Source organism: Dromiciops gliroides, chromosome 4 (assembly GCF_019393635.1).
Source record: "Dromiciops gliroides isolate mDroGli1 chromosome 4, mDroGli1.pri, whole genome shotgun sequence".
Classification (NCBI taxonomy): domain Eukaryota; kingdom Metazoa; phylum Chordata; class Mammalia; order Microbiotheria; family Microbiotheriidae; genus Dromiciops; species Dromiciops gliroides.
The window spans coordinates 47,266,381-47,286,595 of NC_057864.1; the positions used below are offsets into that span (position 1 = coordinate 47,266,381).

Genomic DNA, 20,215 nt, shown 5'->3' on the forward strand with positions numbered 1-20,215 from the left:
CATGTGAATATGATGAGAGGACCTCGGTCTGGTATTCAATACTAATGGTTGCTAACAATGCATTCTTGCACTAATTGATGAACCGATTCCAAAATGAAAAAAAAAACAACACTGAAATGTTAAGAATCAATCTTAGCTAAAATCCAACACATTGAAGCCCTGCTCATGCCCAATCTATTGAAAGCCATTGATTTTGCATTATTACAATGGTGCTACCTCTTATGTTATATGAATACAGAAGGAAAAAAAAAGTTTGTTTCCTGCTTTGTAGAAAAAAAGCTAGTTAGGACAATGAATTATTACATAGTTTTATACTCAGTGTATTATTGAACTCAAGTCAATACTGCAAAAGAACATGAAGCTTTTAGGTAATTGCAGCCCAGGTGTACAGCAAGAATTAGTGGAATGGAGAAAATTAAAAAGACAGAAGGATATGAAGGATTCGATTGCATTTGTGCTAGAAGACAATTAGAGGGAGAGGGGGAAGGCAAAATAATCCATGGATATAAATGTACCAGGAAGGGTTCTCTCAATTGCAGAGTCAGAACTGAGACTGTTCAAGGACAATGAGGCAATCAAAGCCAAGCAATTAGGCAGGTGGAGTAGGCTGTGTTTGAAGGAACTGTTAAAAGACCATCCTGCAGACTCTGGGAACAGGAAAGGTAAAAGAAAGGAGCAAAAATGCTATAAGGCAAGAGAAGGAAGGCATGCCCAGATAATGAGATCCTGCTGATAGTGGAAAATCCCCGCCCATGTCAGTCTGAACATCTTAGAGCATTGCTAGAAGTGATTGCATCCTATATGCCATAATGGAAGAGCATCAAGAAAGATGGACTTCTCAGTGGAACTTAATCAGTTATCAGACTCACAACATGAGCATAAGGCTGATATTCAAAATATTTCAATATCCACTCAGTCTGTTCTAATACATTATACTGTGCTGGAAAATCAACCAATTATAACTTGTGGGAAGAGGGAGGAAAAAAGAACAACCACCTATGATTGTCAGTAGCTCTTTAAGTAAAGCGAGAATGAAAATAAATGACTGATAAAGCAAAGAAATATATCATAGTCATAGAAGCAAAATTATATGGGAAAGGGTAATGTGTTTGCATGTTTCTGTAAACATACTCAGGACACATGCACAGGTGTGAATATATATAAATATATGCCATAGAAAAATATGTACATGTATTATTTGAAATATAATTTTCAAATGTTAAATATTTATATTTACATATATAGAAATAGACTTCCTTATATGTGATCAATATAAACATATGTGAATATAAAATATATGTGAAATAAATTTATATGTATGATGGATTATACAATATTTCAATAATATAAATATTTTGTTCATATTTAATATACATTATCAAATATATATTTATATATAATACATTGATATTTTATTTATGCATAAAATATATGTGAAAATTTCACATGTAAATATGTGGATATATTTCTATTTATGTGCATAGAAAAGTATGATAAATAGGAAACCTTTAGAATTCAATGTTATTAGACATTGTGGTATAGTGGGCTGAATGCTTAATTAAGAATCAAGGAGAACTGGATTGAAATCCCACTTCAGATAACAACTAGTTATATGTGCACATAACTCAATCCCTAAGTATCTCTGGCATTTATCTACTTAATCACAGATTTATTTGATTTAAGTATGTATTCCTATGTATGCCATGTATGCCCAAATTTCACTTTCTTGAGTTTTTCATGGAACAAAAAATATTTTGAGCTCCAGATATATGATTATAACAAAACAAGTGTGTATCTCAGAAGTTGCACAAGATTTAAGCCTTAAGAGTTATTTTGAATAATGAGACCTCTTTGCCTTTGGAGTAACACCAAGGATGTTGTCACATAATTAACACAGTTAAAGGAACAGTAGGTCTGAATTTATCCCATTGGGGCCAGAGGAAATTTTGCATTTCCCAAAGTGATGGTCAGTTTCTACTCTTCCTTATTTAGTGGGTGCCTGTGGCATGTTTTCCTTCTATAAGCAGAACCTCTTCTCTCTAATCCACATTTGTCTAAATTTCCCTCAGCAAATTACTCCTTTCCAGGTATGAAATTGACATTAGGAAATGCTTGAAAGGAGAGAAAATATCAGTCGCTGCTTCAATTGAAAGTTGAAAGGTCACAAATCCTCAGGGGGAGGGGGGAAAGCTCAACACAGTCTAATAAATAGAGTGTTTGCCAGCCAAATGAGTGAATTTGCAACAAACAGGGACTGCAAAGTATGATGGATAACAATATCCTGTGAGTCAGGACATTTAACAGGGTAATATGACATTAAATTCTGGAGGGGGAGCTTTTTGAAAAATCAGTGAGAAGAGTTGCACGGTCGGGGCTGCAGCTGTTCAGCAGAGTTGCAGGGAGATATTCACCAGAATTCTGAACTCTGTCTAACGAGCCCCTCCAAGCTTGTGAGTCTCCTGTGGCTCGCCTGTTAGGCTCCTGTCTGGCAGAGAGGCTGCTGCTGCTGGGCTGACATTCATCACTGAGAGTTCTGGCCTGATCCTGCCACTCCTGGGCTGGAGTGCTCAGTCAAGATCAGCTTGGCAGAGAGGCAGTCAGAGCCTGATTTGGGGTTGAGGAGGGAGGCCCAAATATGGGATGCTAGAAAATGCATTGGATTTTATTTTCTCCTTCTATGGTTTGTTTCTCTCTCTCTCTCTCTCTCTCTCTCTCTCTCTCTCTCTCTCTCTCTCTCTCTCTCTGTGCCTGCCTTTTTCTCTCCATTTACCTTTTCCCTCCTTTCCTCCCCCATCTTCTTATCTCTCTTCTCTTCTCTTCTCTTCTCTTCTCTTCTCTTCTCTTCTCTTCTCTTCTCTTCTCTTCTCTTCTCTTCTCTTCTCTTCTCTTCTCTTCTCTTCTCTTCTCTTCTCTTCTCTTCTCTTCTCTTCTCTTCTCTTCTCCTCTCCTCTCCTCTCCTCTCCTCTCCTCTCCTCTCCTCTCTTCTTCTTTCTTTCTTTTCCTCTCTCTGTGTCTCCCTATCTCTGTCTCTTCCTGTCTCTCTGTCTCTTTCTCAGTCTCTCTGTCTCTGTCTTTATCTGTCTCTCTGTCTGTCTCTATCTGTCTCTCCCCCCTTTAGTTCTTTCTCCCTCCAACACTTCTTCCTCTCCTTTAAATCATGAGAAGTGTTTTCAGCATATTACATAAGGGCAGAGCAGGAAAAAAATAAACACTTAAATTTCTCCCCTCAAAAATAAAGGACTTCTTTTTCATTGGTGGATGTAGGTAGGCTAAGTTAGTATATACAAAAAGTCCCGCAAAGAAGGAAAAGAACATTAAAGAAATATTTTAAAAATATACAAAGAAGGAAAAATAGGAAATTCAGAATGGGATACAGAAAAGATGGGTAATTTTGTTACTATCATTCTGACTTTGATATATCCTTAAACTAACTGTACATAATATAATTTCATGGTTTGTATACAATCTTCTTTTCAATTCTTTGTATATTAAAATATGCATATTGTTAAATTCATCTTAGAAAAGACCAAAGACCACCCTAGGCAACTAAACTGATATGGCTCTGAGCCTTCATACACATACCTAGTTCTGGGAAGTCATTGCCCATTATTTGCATTTTTAGCATCTCTGTATAGCAGCCCACCAGACAGTCTTAAAGACCTCAATTGCTCAATCTTGTTCATTTCATTGGACATATTTCAAGCATCTATTGTGTTAAAGAAGCTCTAGGATATTGGCCTGGAATCAGAACTGGAAGACTTGGGGTTTCAGTAATACTAACAATATCCTAGAAATAACATTTAGCCACCTGTTGTTTACAGGTGATTTTTGGATAATCAGATACAGGGGAGTTACTGTTCTCTATCAGAAGAAGTAAAGAATATTTCCACATCAGGAGAAGCCAATCCCAATGGGTTTGTAGTTCAGGACCTAAATAAATATCCATGAATTATTATTGGCTCTATTTTTCAATAAGAAAACCAGACAAGAAGAAAAAGGGAGAGATGATCTTGACCTGTGGCTTCACTGATAAAGGGAACCACCTGTAAGGAAACTCTTGACCAATGAAGATTTTTACCTTCATCTGCAACTTTTCATCACTGAGTTCCCAAGGGCACTGAAAAGTAATAGTACTTGTACACGGTCACACAGCAAGTAAGAATCAGAGGCTGGCCTTAAAATCAGGTCTTATTGCCTATGAAATTAGCTTTCTCTCTTGCTGTCTCTCTGTCTCTGTTTCTCTGTCTCTGTCTCTCTGTCTCTTGTTTGTTGTTGTTGTTGTTTGTAATTTGTTCTCTAAGAGGACTATGACATCAGTGTGATATAATGACTTTCACCGAATTAGATTTAAGTGAGGGAGGGTTATGCAATGTTAACAACCTCACTATTTCTTCTGTAGTCATCTGGGTGTAGTGGCAAGATGTACATCAGGATGACTGTAGATAGCCTCAGATGGTTAAGCCAATTGAGATTAAGTGATTTGCCCAGGGTCACAGAGCTAGTAAGTGTCTGAGGTGACATTTGAACTCAGTTCCTCCTGACCCCAGGGCCAACGCTTTATCCATTGCACCACCCAGCTGCCCTTTCCCCTATCCAGATACATCAAACTTATGGCTTAGCCTGCAAAACTCCTGGGTTTCAAGGGAACCAGATTAAAATATCATTGGGAAATGTCTAACAAAATATATATATGATGCAACATAGCTAATGTTAATATGTGGTTTTCTAAGTCAATATGCAGTCAGTTCTATTTGAGTTCACATTGTCCTATGCCATGGCTTTCTCTGACGAGGAAGAAAAATATCCTATTAATTGTAAACGGTCTCTCCTGGAAGGTAGAAGCATTTTCGCTTCACTAGAAATCTGCAAACAAAGGTTGGATGACCACTTGCCTTACTCTGTTATTGATTAGACTAGAAGACCACTGATATCCTTTCTAACCGTTTATCTGGGCATTTTGGTGAAAATCTATTCTATGAGAACAACATTCCCTAACCAAATTGAAATGTGAATGGTCTTACCCACTATTGTTTTTCTCTTTATGTGTGAAAATCCTGCTGCTGTTTTGTATGGTTAAAACTTCTCTATCTCTAGAGAAGACATGAAAAAGGAAGGAACCACATACATTTTGATAAATCCAGAGTATATATGGATGTAATGGTAGTGGGGAGATACGGATTGGGATGGGAAGGGTGGTGTTAAAAAGTTCTTTTTTTTGTCTCTTGAAAAAGTGAAGTCAATTTGCAAATGACACATTATTTGATTTGTTTGCAGAATCTGAAACCTTCACCCATAACATTGCCTGTAGGCATAATTACAATTTAGAAACATAAGTCAATTATCAAGTACATGCTGGTGAAATTATCCAGCACATTTTTGAGGGGTGCAAATGTGCTCCTACATTCATCTGTCTCAATGAAGAAAAAACAACAATATAAGCATTACTATAAATGGACCAGGTAAAATCTCATCGTCTCTAAGTCTTCAAGCAATGACTGAGAATACTCCATTTTCTAGTCTTAAAGATTTGCCCTCACAATCTCAGGCTATCCCTAGAAGTAAATAATGATTCAAAATGGTGTTTGTTAAGTTGCCCCAAGTCTGCTAAACTAGACTTTTGAAATTTGAAGGAAAGCAATACAGATTGGATCTGTGATTTCACTGGTTTTGAAGGCAGGCCAGCAACTTTCTTTGTACCTAGTGTTAAGAGCATTGTCTCTGAGCCACTGAGATGTTAAGAGATGTGTCCAGGGTCACATAGCTCGTATTCAACAGAGATGAGACTTATTCCCATATCTTCCTGGTATCAAGGCCAACTCCTTATCTACTATACTATACTGCCTCTCTTAATGGAATCTGAAGGTAATAGCAAAATAAAAATGATGGAATAGAAAAAATATGGACTTGGAGTCCAAAGAACTGGGTTCCTATCCTAGATCTGTTATGAATATCTGCGTGATTTTGAGCAAGCTAATTAACCTCCCGAAACTTTAGTTTCCTATCCGTTCACAAGCATTTATTACATGCTTACTATATGGCAGATACTATGATAAGTTCTGGGGATGCAAATAAAACTAAAAAAAAAAAGAAGAAATACATCCCCTACTCTTAAGGATCTTACATTCTAGTGAGGGGAGGGAGGTAGTTTCATTATATATAAAATATGGGAATTGGATTATATGACCTCTGAAGTCTCGTCCAGCTCCAAAAATCTATGGTCTTTTGAATAAATGCTTAACCCAAAATTAATCCAGGCTTTGCATTTATTCCTTATGAGAATGAATCAATCAAAGGATGTTTAGGCCAGTTTAGAGATTATAGGTCCATAGCTTGAGAGGTGAAAGGGACCTCAGAGGTCATCTACACAAATCTCATTTTAGAGAGGAGGAAATTGAGACCCAGGGAGATTGTTGACTTGCCCACAACATACAAGTGTCAAAGAGAAAATGACTTCAAGTTTTCTTGAGCATGTCCATTTTCCACTGCACCATAGCATAATGGAATTAAATTGTGATTCAGTGAGGGAGGGCATCATGAATGTCTTCTTGTATTCAAAACTGTATCTTGGAGAAGAACAAGTAGACTTGTATTATTTGATCCCAGAGGGCAGAATGGGATGCAGCAGGTAGATATGAGTATATGGAAAGAAAAGACACTCACAAGGTAAGCTGTCTCAAAGGAGAATGGGTTGCCCAAGGAGGTATGGGTCTTCTCTCTCAGCAAGTCTTCAAGCAGAGACTTCATGGTCATATTTCCAATATTTTCAAGAGAAGATTCTTGCTAAGGTACAATTTGAGATGGATGACCCTCGAGGTCTCTTCCAAAGCTAAAAATGTGTTATTCTTTGATTCTGTGAATCCATGCAAAATAAAGAACTCTGAATCATTTTGTGAAAATTCAAACTAGAAGAGGTACTTAGCTAATTTGTGGTGAGGGAGAGAAAGAGGAGAATTTTGAATCCACTGACTTTCCACCCTATAAGCACCACTGCCATCCTCCCATCCTTCCTTTCTACCTCTTGGTCCTATTCTGGGGTCAATAACACAACAACTAAGGAAAGGGGTATGGTAATCTATGCCCCTATGGCTCCAAACTCTCTTCCCTGCCCCTCCTACAATATATTCTTTGTTTCTCCTTAGAATGTAAACTCCATGGGGGCAGCTGGGTGGCACAGTGGATAGAGTACTGGCCCTGGATTCAGGAGGACCTGAGTTCAAATCTGGCCTCAGACACTTGACACTTACTAGCTGTGTGACCCTGGGCAAGTCACTTGACCCTCATTGCCATGGAAAAAAAGAATGTAAACTCCTTGAGGGTAAGGCCTATCTCACCTCACATTTGTATCTATGAGATTGCCTCATGCATAATAGTTGCCAGACAAAAGATCAGTCAATACTTCTTCAATTACTGTCTTATTGATATTTTTTCAATGTCTTGATAAATATTTTGAGCAAATTGGACATCATTAGCTGAAGTGAGATTTTTTAAAATTTGTGTGTTTTTAGTGTTGTTATTCTTTACAATAAAGCTGCACTACCCTGTGGGGACCAATTTTCAATTGGGGAGTGTTAGCTAAGCAGCTCGCCTCAATATTGGGGCAAGGACGGAGACAGACAGCCTCCCTCAAAACAGTTCAGGATTGATTTAACAAGAACAAACTTAAAAAACACAAACAGGATCAGTAGGATCAAGGGAAAGGAAATAAAATGGGGAAAGGGAAATTATACAACCTGAACAACACCACCACCCAGGAATCAGCTGAGAACACACAGCAGCATCCTGTCGCCTTCCAGCTTCCAGCTTCAAGCTAGAATGGCAAAAAAAAAAAAAAAAAACCCTCTCTTCTTCCCTGCAGACCCCAGGCTGACCACACACAGCCCCCAGCCAATTGGCTTGTCACTCTGACAGTCACATGACTGCCCTCACTGGGCTTCCAATCATTTTAATTTTGCCAGGCCCATGCAGACATTGGGGAGTGGTGATGATGTGAGGTGCCAGCGCAACGGTGATGGCTACAACCAGTGGGTGGAGCACTGTGCGGTTTGCAAAGCCCCAGAGCCCAGTGTGCACTCTGAGGTTTGTTTTATTTTTTTAATTCTAGCCAAAAGATGGGGTCATAAAAACCTCAAATAACAATTAATTTTTTACAACTCATAGGTCAATGCTCATGCTTAGCTTTGGTGATGACTCTGGATTCTGAAGTAATGTGTGGAATAAATATGTTCTGAAGGAGAAGAGCTTCAAGGGCCATGATGAGCCTCACAAGAAATGAAAAAGATGGGATTTTAACTTACACCTTCCTCCGTCCAAGAACCATCCTCAGTTTGGAGAGTCATGTGGCAACTTGGCAGAGTGATAGACTAAGAGTCAGGTATATCTGAGATCCAACCATGACCCTGACTTTTGCTAGCTAGGTGATTCTGGTCAAGTCACTCAACCTCTGCTTGCCTCAGTTTCCTCATCTCTAAAATGGGAATAATAGCACCTATTTCATTGGGTTGTTGTGAGAATCAAATAAGATATCACGTAAAGTGCTTTACACATTTTAAAGTACTACATAAATGCTAGATTTTACTATTAATTTCCTGACTAGTGTGGCTTTGAGGTAATGCATTTACTGATTCTAGAAGTTTCAAATATAGCTGGATTGCTAACTCAGGGCACATTAAAAAAGATGGAAAAAACAGAATAATATTTTTCTTAACAGGTGAGACAGAGGAGCCACCAAAAATAATGAAGAAATGAAGCTGTAATTTCTTGGTCAGAAGAGATCAGTTAATGGTGTCTTCACCAATGCTTTTTTTCCCCTCATCTTTTCTATTGTGCACCCTCTCCTTACATAAACCAACTCCAATAATCTTAACTGAAGTGAAAAAGACATTTCATTATTAAGTCTAGAGAAATAAAAAGTTGAAACTGGCTGGTTTTACATTAGAAACAAAATAAAGAGTAATGATAGAAAAGTCAATATGACATGAGAAGGAGCTGCTAAAAGTCAAATGAAGAACCATAACAAGGAGGAAAATGTTATACTTATGAAGTATGTCATCTCTTGGTCTCATTTTTAGAAATTTAGCAATATTATTAGAAGCTTCACTGATATGTCCTCTAATATAAACCCAACAACTTGTTTTCTCCTTCTCAGAATAAAGGCACAAATTACATTATATCTCTGAAAGATTCTCCAAATTTTACTTATAAAAACATGTTTATGGGCAAGTATGACCAATTTTATTCCTGGTCTTCCCATATTTCTGTAAAAGGCTCATCACCTAACACTTAACAGCTCATTTTGAAATACCTGGTGAAGCAAATGAAGAGGAAAAAAAAAGTCTATAAAAGGTTATGTATAAAAATAAGACAACTCTATAAGGATAACATTTGCTTCATGTGAGAACACACATGCAAAAACACACAATCCACATGCACGCCTTTCATTCATAATGAAAAGATTTACTAATAAATGAATTATTCATTAATAAGAGCCAATATCATATTATCTTCCAGTTATATTGTAAATTCTTAGAGGGCAGAGATTTTCACTTTTGTCTTCATATCCGTGGTTCTTATCACAGTATCTGGCATAGAATATGTCCTTAATAAGTCCTTGCTGATTGGTTGGTTGATCTCCTTCCAACTCTGAGATTTCATGGTTTTCTGATAAATACATGCTTGTATTTTATATATAGAAGAGATGTACAAATATATACATATATTTATGCACATTACATATATTTGTGTATTATGTGTATACACACACATGCACAAACACACACACACACACACATATACCTTTGTGTACAAATGAAAGAAAGGCATATGTGTGTGTATATATACACACATACACATATGCAAAAACCTGTCCTCCATTTGGCTTCCATTCTATTGCACTTTGAGTAACCTAGTCATTGATGTTGCTATTGACAGAGTCATACAAGTTAAGATAGTAAGCTGATTTTAGGATCCATAATAGGGCCACAGATTTTTATCTTAACTTGTATGACTGATACCTTTTGAGTAAAAAATTGAATAAGACATATAGCAAGACACTGTCATAACAATAGTAACAAATCAGCAATTCATGTGTCTCATTGTTATGCTCAAAGTTTTTTAAAAATATAGAGGAAAGCCTCCAGAAAGTTACATGATTTTATGATGGAAGAGCAAGGACAAAAATTATTTAGAATAAGGAGCATGGGTAGATTGTAAATTTACATCCACATTCATGTGGTTCAATTATATTCCTTTGAGTTCAAACATACACACTATTAAATACTTCTATGTGTTATGTTTGGTATTGTGACTAGAGGTCCTACCTTGGAACTGGGAAGACCTAGGTTCAAATTCTACTTCTGCCATATCCTAGCTAGGTGCTCTGGGGGGTCCTTTAATTCAGATGCAAATTTGCTTTAGGGAGCTTAGAATTATAAAATTATCAGCATTTTTGAGAACATAACTCTTTAAACAACATTTAAATGAACATTGTCATTTATAAAAATGAAAACAATTGTCCTAAGCTCCTATACTTGTAAACTTCTCTACAATATTTATTATCCCCATGGCAGTATTTTCTGAGGAAGAAGCAGCCATTTTCCTCTGGGCAAGTCACTTCATATTTCAATGCCTCAGGCTTCTCTTTAAAAAGTTCCCAAGAAGCTTCCTGAAAGAAGGTGCATGGCATGGCAGCCAGGGGGCTGGATATGGAGCCAGGTAGATGTTTCTGTTTGTTGAGTTATTTCAGTGCTGTCTGACTGCAAAGTTAAGCAAAGGTACTTAATTTCGATGTTATTTGCTCTTGTTTTTGTTTCAATTAATCTGTCTTCACACCAAAAGGGCTTCTTGCTTTTTTTTTTCTCCTCCTGAGTCTGGATCTTCCCGTCTTGTCTGGGATGCAGGTGTAGCAGCCATTCATGGGCTTGATTCCAATACTAATCATCTTGGCTGGGGTGTTTGGGGTGTTCAGGGAGGAATAGCACTTCTAGTGTGAGGGCTTGCCAATCTGTTTTTTGGGGCTTCTCACCCACCTTTGGTGTCCACCTTCACTTAACTCTTACCTGTGACTCAAAGAAGCTGTATCATATTCAGTGGCCACACATCAGCAAAACTGTCCCAGTAGTTATTTAGTCATTTCAGTTATGTCTAACTAACTAACCCTATCTGGGGTTTTCTTGGCAAAGATACTGTAATGGTTTGCCATTTCCTTCTCCAGTTCATTTTACAGATGAGGAAACTGAAACTAACCGGGTTAAGTGACTTGCCCAGGGTCACACAGCTAATAAGTGTCTGAAGCCATATTTGAACTCAGAAAGAGGAGTCATCCTGACTCCAGGCCCCGAACTCTATCCACTATTCCATCTAGCTGCCATCTCAACAGACAGCTAAACCAGGTTGAAGGTAACTGACAGGCCTAAAACCTTTCAGTGAGTTAGGAGGATGTCTACCAAAAGCACGTGAAGATTTTTCCTGGCAAAATGGGCAGATGAAAACATTTTTTTACAATATTCATGAAGGAGGCTGAAGGAGACCCTGTGAAACTCTTAAATCTTGGTCAGTCATTGAAGACACCAAGGTAATCTGCTGTATCCTGGGAAATTGTCAGACATCTTAACTTTTGTCCTGCCACTGGACTTTGATGACTCAAGAAAAGAGAATAAGACTGATGAATTTGCACAACTTTGCCTCACTTAAATCCAATTCAGAGGGAAGTCAAGACATCACCTCATGGTGAGGTCATATGTCCTCTTCAAAAAGAAGGAAGAACGACTATCATCATGGAATCTTTGACCTGTTTAATTTCTCAACTGAGTCATTCACTCTTCCCTAGGTAGCCTGGTGACTCTCTGCTCTGGTGATTTACCATATTAGTCTAGACACATAGTTGACATTAAGCCAATTCAGTGCAGAAATCCTGAGTTCAAGGGATTCACCAACCTTAGCCTCCCCCATGATAGGGACCACAGGTGTGTGACACCAAGCCTGGATGGCTTTACTCATCCTTTGAAGAAAAAGATCTTAATGATTTTTTTAGTTTGGAGAATGAAACCATATTCTACATTTGCTTACAATCTTAGAAGAAAAAAATTGTTAAAAGACCTAAAATTGACCTCAACTTGAGAGGAATGTGAAATATTTATTCCAGTCTAAGGGCTTTCAAGAATTCTGCTCTGTATATTCTTAGTGAAGGACCTGAGAGATGCATCTTCAGTTTCTTGAGTTTTCATTTAGAAACAAAAATTATATACTTCAATTATATACTCCAAGGTAAGTATATATTTTTTCAATTAAAAAAAAAAATCCTCAACTCTCTCTCCTTAGTGAAATTGAGACAACATTTGAGTGTTCAAAGCATGAAACCCTTATGGGCCATAATTTATTTTTTTAAGCTTCTGAAAACATGGAGCTTAATGGAGTACTATCCTTAAGAATTTTCAGTGTTCCCTTCCTGCCACTAGAAAAACGTACAACCTTCCCCATTTGGTACCTAAAAACGTTTGCAATTGTGCTCTACCCTTCCATTCTATATTTATTGCATTCTATTTTCCATTCAAATTGTCCTGCTCATTGTCCCCAGTGGATGATATTCCATCTCTAGACTCTTTCTCTCCCTTTCCACACACTGTTGCTTAGGCCTATACTCCATCCTCACCTCCACTTCTAAGACTCCAAATGGATAACTCTTTCTACAATCCTATTTATAAATTAATTGAAGAAAAAAGAATGATTATTAATATAACTCTTCAAAGCTTGCAAACTTTTGCATATGCTATCTCTTTTGTTCTTCACAAAAACTCCATAAAGTAGTTGCTACTAGTATCTCCAAACTAAGTCAAAGAATGTAATAAAAGTTCACTGAGCTATTCCAAGTATGAAGCCAAATTTGAACAGAAGTTTCATTTATTCGATATGTTGCACCTTATCTGCTATCTGACTAATAATTGTCTCCTCATTCTATGAACAATTCTCCTTTATGACTTAGTATAATGAAACTTTTTCTCCAAGGACTATGGATGAAAACCTGAGGGCAAAAATAGTTAGTTGACTTTATCAGGGTCACAAACTTTGATGATTGTTGGAGGCAGGATTCTTCTCAGAACTCCATGTTTCCAGGAGCAAAGGCTTGAAGCTCTTGGAACTCATAACACGATTGTTCCAAAAAACCTCCAAATAATGCCATAGGACAATTTCTGGAGCAGCAGGATCTACAAAAGAATGAGCTGAGATCATTTTCCAGCTAAAGACTGCTTAGAAGGTCAGCAGGAGTAAGCTGCTGTGCTGGGCTGGGAGTGGAGCCCAAGCCCAAGGTCATGCTGACACAGATCCAGTCACAGACAGGCCTTACAGGAGCCTCTGAATCAGCTGCAGGGCCAGCATCTTCTGGAACTAAGCTCACAGTCTGGTGAGAAAGCTGAGCAGTTGGCCAGGTGGGGGAGATTACAGGCGTCTCTGCTGGCACTGAGGTGAAACTTGAGTGTTACATCCCTGCTGGGAACCAGAAAGTAGGCTTGAGTGATGGTGGCCCAGGTGTGGAGAAGAACAGGCTCATCTGAGCTAACAACCACAGAACACAATTTTTTGCTGCCTGGTTAATTAGCAAGTTGGCCTGGGGTTATCTATGGACCAGATAATAGGCCAGGCAAGTGAAGAACCTGCCCCTCCTTAAACACCACCGTAGACGCCATGAAGCTTGTGACATACATCTTGCATGTAGTTCCCTACTTTATGAAGTAGTTAAAAGTCAAGTAAAAGACTGTCAAGATGAGCAGACATAGAAAGATGGGGACCATAGAAAGTTTCTTTAGTGACAAGGAAGATTGAGGTACACCCTCAGAAGAGGATAGCAACGTCAAAGCTCCTACATCCAAAACTTGCAAGAAAAATATGAATTGGTCTCAGGCTATAGAAACACTCACAAAAGACTTTGAAGGGAAAGTAAGAGATGTAGAGGGAAAAGTAAGAGAGGTAGAGGAAAAAATGGAAAGAGAAATGAGAGTCATGAAGGAGGGTCATGAAAAAAAGTCAACAGGTTGAAAAACTAAATTGGTCAAATAGAAGAGGAGGTACAAAAGCCCTCTGAAGAAAATCATTGCTTAAGATTGAGTAAATAGAAGCAAATGACTTTTTGAGAAATTAAGACACAATAAAGCCAACCCAAATGGATACAAAATAAAGGGCAATATTCAATATCTCCTTGGACAAACAGCTGACCTCAAAAATAGGTCCAGGAGAGATAATCTGAAAATTATTGCACTACCTGAAAGCTGTGATCAAAGAAAGAGATTAGACAACATCTTCCAGGAAATTGTCAGGGAAAATTGCCCTGATATTCTAGAGCAGAAGGTAAAATAGAAAATGAAAGAATTCACCAATCATCTCCTGAAAGAGATCCCAAAATGAAAACTCCCGGTAATATCATAGCCAAATTCCAGAGCTCCCAGGTCAAGGATAAAATATTGCAAGCAGCTACAAATAAACAGTTCAAGTGCTGTGGAACCACAGTCAGGATAGCACAAGATCTGGCAGCTTCTACATTAAAGGATTAGAAGGCATGGGATATGATATTCCAGAGGCCAAAGGAATTGGGATTACAACCAAAAATCACCTACCCAGCAAAACTGATTATAATCTTTAAGGGGGAAAATGGGATTTCAATGAAAAAGAGGACTGTCAGGTATTTCTGATGAAAAAACCTGAACTGAATGGAAAATTTGACTTTCAAATTCAAGACCCTAGAGAATCATAAAAAGATAAACAGGAAACATAAATTAAGAGGGATGCTAAAAGGTTAAACTGCTTATATTCCTATATGGGAAGATGATACATCTAATTTATAAGAAATTTCTCAATATTAGGGCAGATAATAGAAATAAATTTAGACAGAGGGCACAGATGGGAATTTATTCTGAAGGGATGATATCTGTAGTGATAAAGTAATGGGATTTGGCAAACGCCCAGGGGCCTGACCTGAAGATTGATTTGTAATTGATTGAATTGGGTGAGACATAGAATTGATTGAATTGGGTGAGACATAGAAAACGACTGAGAACCTACTTAAGATTGATAAAATCAAGACCATGCCTGGCTGGCCCTGAGTGGGATGTTGTTCTCAGAGGCTGTGAACTATGATATTAACAGAAGACCACCCTTGACCAATCAGCTTGAAGAACCTCCCCTTTTTGGGGAGGGAGACAAGAAGTAGGAAGGTGAGGTTTGCTTGCTGGATCTCTCTTTTTTCATCCAGGACATCGGCTTGGCAGCAGAACTCCATGTGGGCTGCTAGGAAAGGAGGGTTTTCTCTCTGGCTAGACTGAAGAGATCTAAGCTAGGGTTTTCCATTCCATAAGGGATCTGTTCTCAACCTCTCTCTCTTCACTAACTTCTAATACACTTTAATAAATACTTAAAAGCCTAAACTCTTGCTGAATTTAACAGTAATTTTAGCCAGCTTCCCCCCAAAACTGGGTGGGGGGGTGGCGGTTAGGACCCACATTAGAATTTAAACATCACACTCTAAAACATTTATTTTTTGTTTATATATGTATATATGTATATATGTATGTATGTATGTATGTATGTATGTATATATATGTATGTATGTGTGTGTATATATATATATATATATATATATATATATATATATATATATATATATATATATTGTGGGGGGGGGGTTGGAGTTAGGTGACATGCCTGGTGTTATGCAGTAGGTGAGCGTCTTGTGACTTCGGCCGGATTTGGGCTTGAGTCCTCCTGGGTCCAAGGTGGGTGCTTTGTCCACTGTGTGACCTAGCTGCCCCATGATGATATCTTTAGGGTAAAGTTGAGGGATGAGAGGAATGCACTGGGGGAGGGGGAAGGGGAGAGGTAGAATGGAGTGAAATTCCACATGAAAGAAACAGGAAAGGGTTTATGGAGTGGGGGGGGTAGGGATATGCTGAAGGAACAGGGCAGTGAAAAAACCTCACACTCATCAGAATTGGCTCAAAGACCTTAATCTCATCAGAGTTGGCTCAAGGAGGGAATAACATACACACTTAAATGGGTGGATTAATCTCTCTAACCCTGAAGGAAAGTAGGAAGGGAAGGGGATAAGGAGGGAGTGGTGAAAGAAGGGAGGGCAAAGTAGGGGAGGGGGCAGTCAGAAGTAAATCCCTTTTGAGGAGAGATAGGGTGAAAGAAGATAGATAATAAGTAAATATCATGGGGAATGGAATAGGATGGAGGGAAAGAGTTAACAATAGTAACTGTGAAAAAGAGAAAAGAAAAAAAAATGTACAAAATATATTTATGGTAACTCTTTGTGGTGGCTAAGAATCGGAGATCAAGGAAAAGCCCATCAGTTGGGGAATGGCTGAAAAAGCTGTGATATGTGATTGTGGTGGAATATTATTGTGCTTTGGGAAATGATAAGCAGGATGATTTTGGAAAAAAACCTGGAAAGACTTATTTAAACTGATATATAGTGAAATGAGCAGAACCAGGAGAACATTGTGCACAGTGACAACATTATTCTTCTATGAGAAATTGTGAATGACTTAACTACTCTCAGCAATACAATGAGCCAAGACAATACCAAAGGACTAATGATAAAGCATGCTATCTACTTCCAGAGAAAGAACTGATATTGAATGAACACAGACTGAAGCATGCTACTTTGCATTTTCTTCTTTTTTTTTTACTTGAGCCTTTTCATATAAAATGACTAATGGTAATGTCTTACATAACTGCACATTTTTAATCTATATCTGATTGCTCACCACCTCAGGGAAGGGGGAGGGTAGGGAGCAAGAGAATGAGAGAGGGATAGAATTTGGAACTCAAAATATTAAACAAATAAATTAATTAAAAAAAAAAACACCTCCATGTTTCCTCTAAAAGGAGCTTCATAAATGTTGTAGTTCATCATTCATTCTCTAAGAGGACCAATGGTATCAGGAAGGAAATGACTTGATGTTTTTGTGAAGTACCTTTAAGTGAGGCAGAGATGAGCAAAATCATCACCCTCACTGTCTCCTCCAGAGTCATCAGAATCCACTGGCAAGACATAGATCCAGATGACTGGCAATGTCCCTAGATGCAGTGGGAGATCTTGTTCTTTTTAAGCTAAGGTTTGTCTTAGGTCTCTGTTTGTCTGAAGCAACACCCATTCAATGATCAAAGACAAGGTAAGAATTGAAGCAAAAGATGGCTTAGTTTGGCTTCCTAAAAGAATCAGTCTGGGCAGGGAAGAGCCTCAGAGTTTCTGATGAGAACAGAGACAATTGCTACTTACACTCACTGTGAGCCATCAAAACCCAAACAATGAGCCCTATAAATGCAGTTTGAATGTTGAATTCCATGGTGAAATAAAATGCCAGTTACAAGACTTCACCCACATACAGAGAAAGCCTACTCTTGTAAGAAGACTGGCAGAGATTGAGTCTCAAGTCCAAACTGATCCAGCTAGATTCTCAAAATGCACATTACAGATGGAAGTAACATAATGTTTACAAAAACATATAATTCCACTCTTCAATCAAAATGATTTCCTTTCCAAGGTTAGAAAAAAAGCAAACAAGTTTGGTTCAGTTTAAAGTTTCTCCATTAAAGTTTCCCACAGTGCAGGGAACTGCTTCTGATCTCCCAGCATCTACCCAACCCAGCATTCAGTCTTGAAAATGTCCTCAGTCAAATAACCAAGACTTTTGTAATTACTGAGGATTCTAGAAAAACAATGATGTCCAATCTTTTCTGAAGGTGTCTTTCCCCTCTATCATAGTTCCTAATAGTCCTTTAGCAGTTCTGATTTTTCTCTTAACAGCTTGTTTGGTAAAGGTATACTATTCCCCATATCACAGCTGGCTTTCTCAAATTGGAAAGTGCCTGCATATTATCCTGAATTGCACTCTTTTTTTGCAAGCACAACAGAGAGCCTTCCGGCCTGGCTGCTATTCTTGGAATGAGTGAACTTCTCCTCTAGTAAGTATTGACTTTTCACAACTCTTGCCACCAGGTGCAAATTGTATTTCCATTGCTGCTTTTCTCTGGGAGAGGCTGGTTTACTCAGCTGATCTTCTGGGATCAGGATACACAGTGCTTTTGGTAAAAATAAAGAAACAAATAAAGCAGCTATGGGTTTAAAAGAGAACTTTATGACTACTCAGAAGTAAGTGATAATCTCAGAACAGCTCTTCAATTCCTGTAGTTGTTGTTTTTTTAATTTTGTTTTGTTTTGTTTTGGTTTTTTGTTTGCTTTTGTTTTTTTTTTGTTTTGTTTTGCAGGGCAATGAGGGTTAAGTGACTTACCTAGGGTCACACAGCTAGTATGTGTCAAGTGTCTGAGGTTGGATTTGAACTCAGGTCATACTGAATCCACTGTACCACCTAGCTGCCTCCTAATTCCTATAGTTTCATTGATGGAATATCAGGAAAAACACTAGACCAGAGTAGGTGTTTGAAGATATGATTGATGTAGCACAGGAGTGGTTGGTAGAAATTTTAGGCAGAATATAAAATATGAGTCTTTGTTCACAAGAGTGTTTGATGGCTTCTGTGAAGGCTTATTTTTACCTCTCTGAGTTCCTCATTCATGGTTACCATATCATGGTCAATAGTTAAAGTATGCTAGATTTCATTTTATCTTTTCAGATTAATTAGATGATAATAGAGTTAGATCAGAGGTTCTTAACTTTGTTGATATTATGGGCCCCTTCTTAGTAAAAATGTGTTTAAGTGCATTAATACATAGGATTAGAAAGGAAGACAATTTCTTTAAATATAAATTTTCATTTACAATTAAAGCAAATACTTCAGTATCATAAACACAATATTAAACTTCAAGAAATATACTGCTAATTTGGAGTGAGCATTTATTTGCACAATCACAACATGTGGACAAATCCAGAAAAGATGATAAAGTCTGAAATTTTCAACATCCCACCACTGGAGCAGTTGGTCACAATATTTCATACAAAGCACAGCATTAAATCCACTGTAATCAATGTTGACAAAATTTCCACAGACTCATCTTTACAAACAAGAAAGCTCTAAAGATGCAAAACATTGCAATCTAGTTTTCTTCATTGAAATCCAGAATTCTTCCGAAGAGTCTCTCTCAAATGTGTAGTCCATGAAGCAAGCATCTAGTCTCTTCGGGACAAGGGAATGCCCTGGTCTCACAATCTCAAAGTCCCAAAAGCTGAAAGTATGGAGCAGTGCCGCTCTATTCTTATGGAAGCAGATGAAGATGTGATCAACGTGAAGGTTCTTCTGCAAACCTATCTTTGCTCCCTTCAGGTACAGCATCACCTGGAATTTCAATGTAGAGGCTGTTGTTGTTCAGCACTGCTCTCCAATTAATGTGTTGGGCATCTGTAAGCCTGGAGTGGACATTTAGAATTCTTGTCCTATTATTAGAAGTTAGTTCCTCTGTTATAGTCAGCCGATTATCAGAATAAAATAAATTAGCTGAAAGATTGTGATTCCTCTGACTATTCCAGGGATCTTCAGGGGCAGGTGAGGGACATCAGGAGCACCACTGAGACCCTGGACCCAGGTTACTACAACAATTGAAGGAGACCTTGGAACTCTCGCTGCTGTGGCTGCCACTGCTGCGGAGGCTGAGGACTGGCATGATGCAGCTGATGTGGATGGTGGTGCTGGGTTTATCCCCCTTTTTCTCTCAGGCGAAGCAGTGGCTGTTGAGGATCCACCGCAGGGAGGTTTTCACCATCCGACCGCTGGGGGTTCGAAACCAGGAAACCTCCGCTGCACCTCTCCTGGCCGCTGTTGTTGCTCGCCATTTGCGGGAAGAAAATTTTATTAAAATACTATGTTAAAATATTTTTAATGATAAGTTTGTGGACCCTAGGTTAAGAATCCATGATGATAGGGGTCAGCTAGGTGGAGCAGTGGATAAAGCACCAGCCCTGGATTCAGGAGGACCTGAGTTCAAATATGACCTCAGACACCTGACACTAGCTGTGTAAACCAGGGCAAGTCACTTAACCCCCATTGCCCCACAAAAACATTAAATTAAATTAAAATTAAAAAGAATTATATTAAAAAAAGAATCCATGATGATAGAATCCAAACCAGTAGAATTAGTTGGTCCAGAGAATAATCATTAATGGTTTAGTGCCAGCTTTGGACAGCCAATGTATTGGATGACCCTCCAGATCCCAAAAGACCTTTATTTGGCTAGACTATTGGCCTAAGTTGAAACAGATTCCTTGGAATT

The 20,215-nt window shown here is 38.3% G+C and overlaps 1 pseudogene; it reads right to left on the bottom strand.

Annotated features, from left to right (window-relative positions):
- Nucleotides 1-19,005: 19,005 nt before the first annotated feature.
- On the bottom strand, nucleotides 19,006-19,708 carry LOC122754583 (annotated as a pseudogene).
- Between the last annotated feature and the right edge of the window lie 507 nt (nucleotides 19,709-20,215).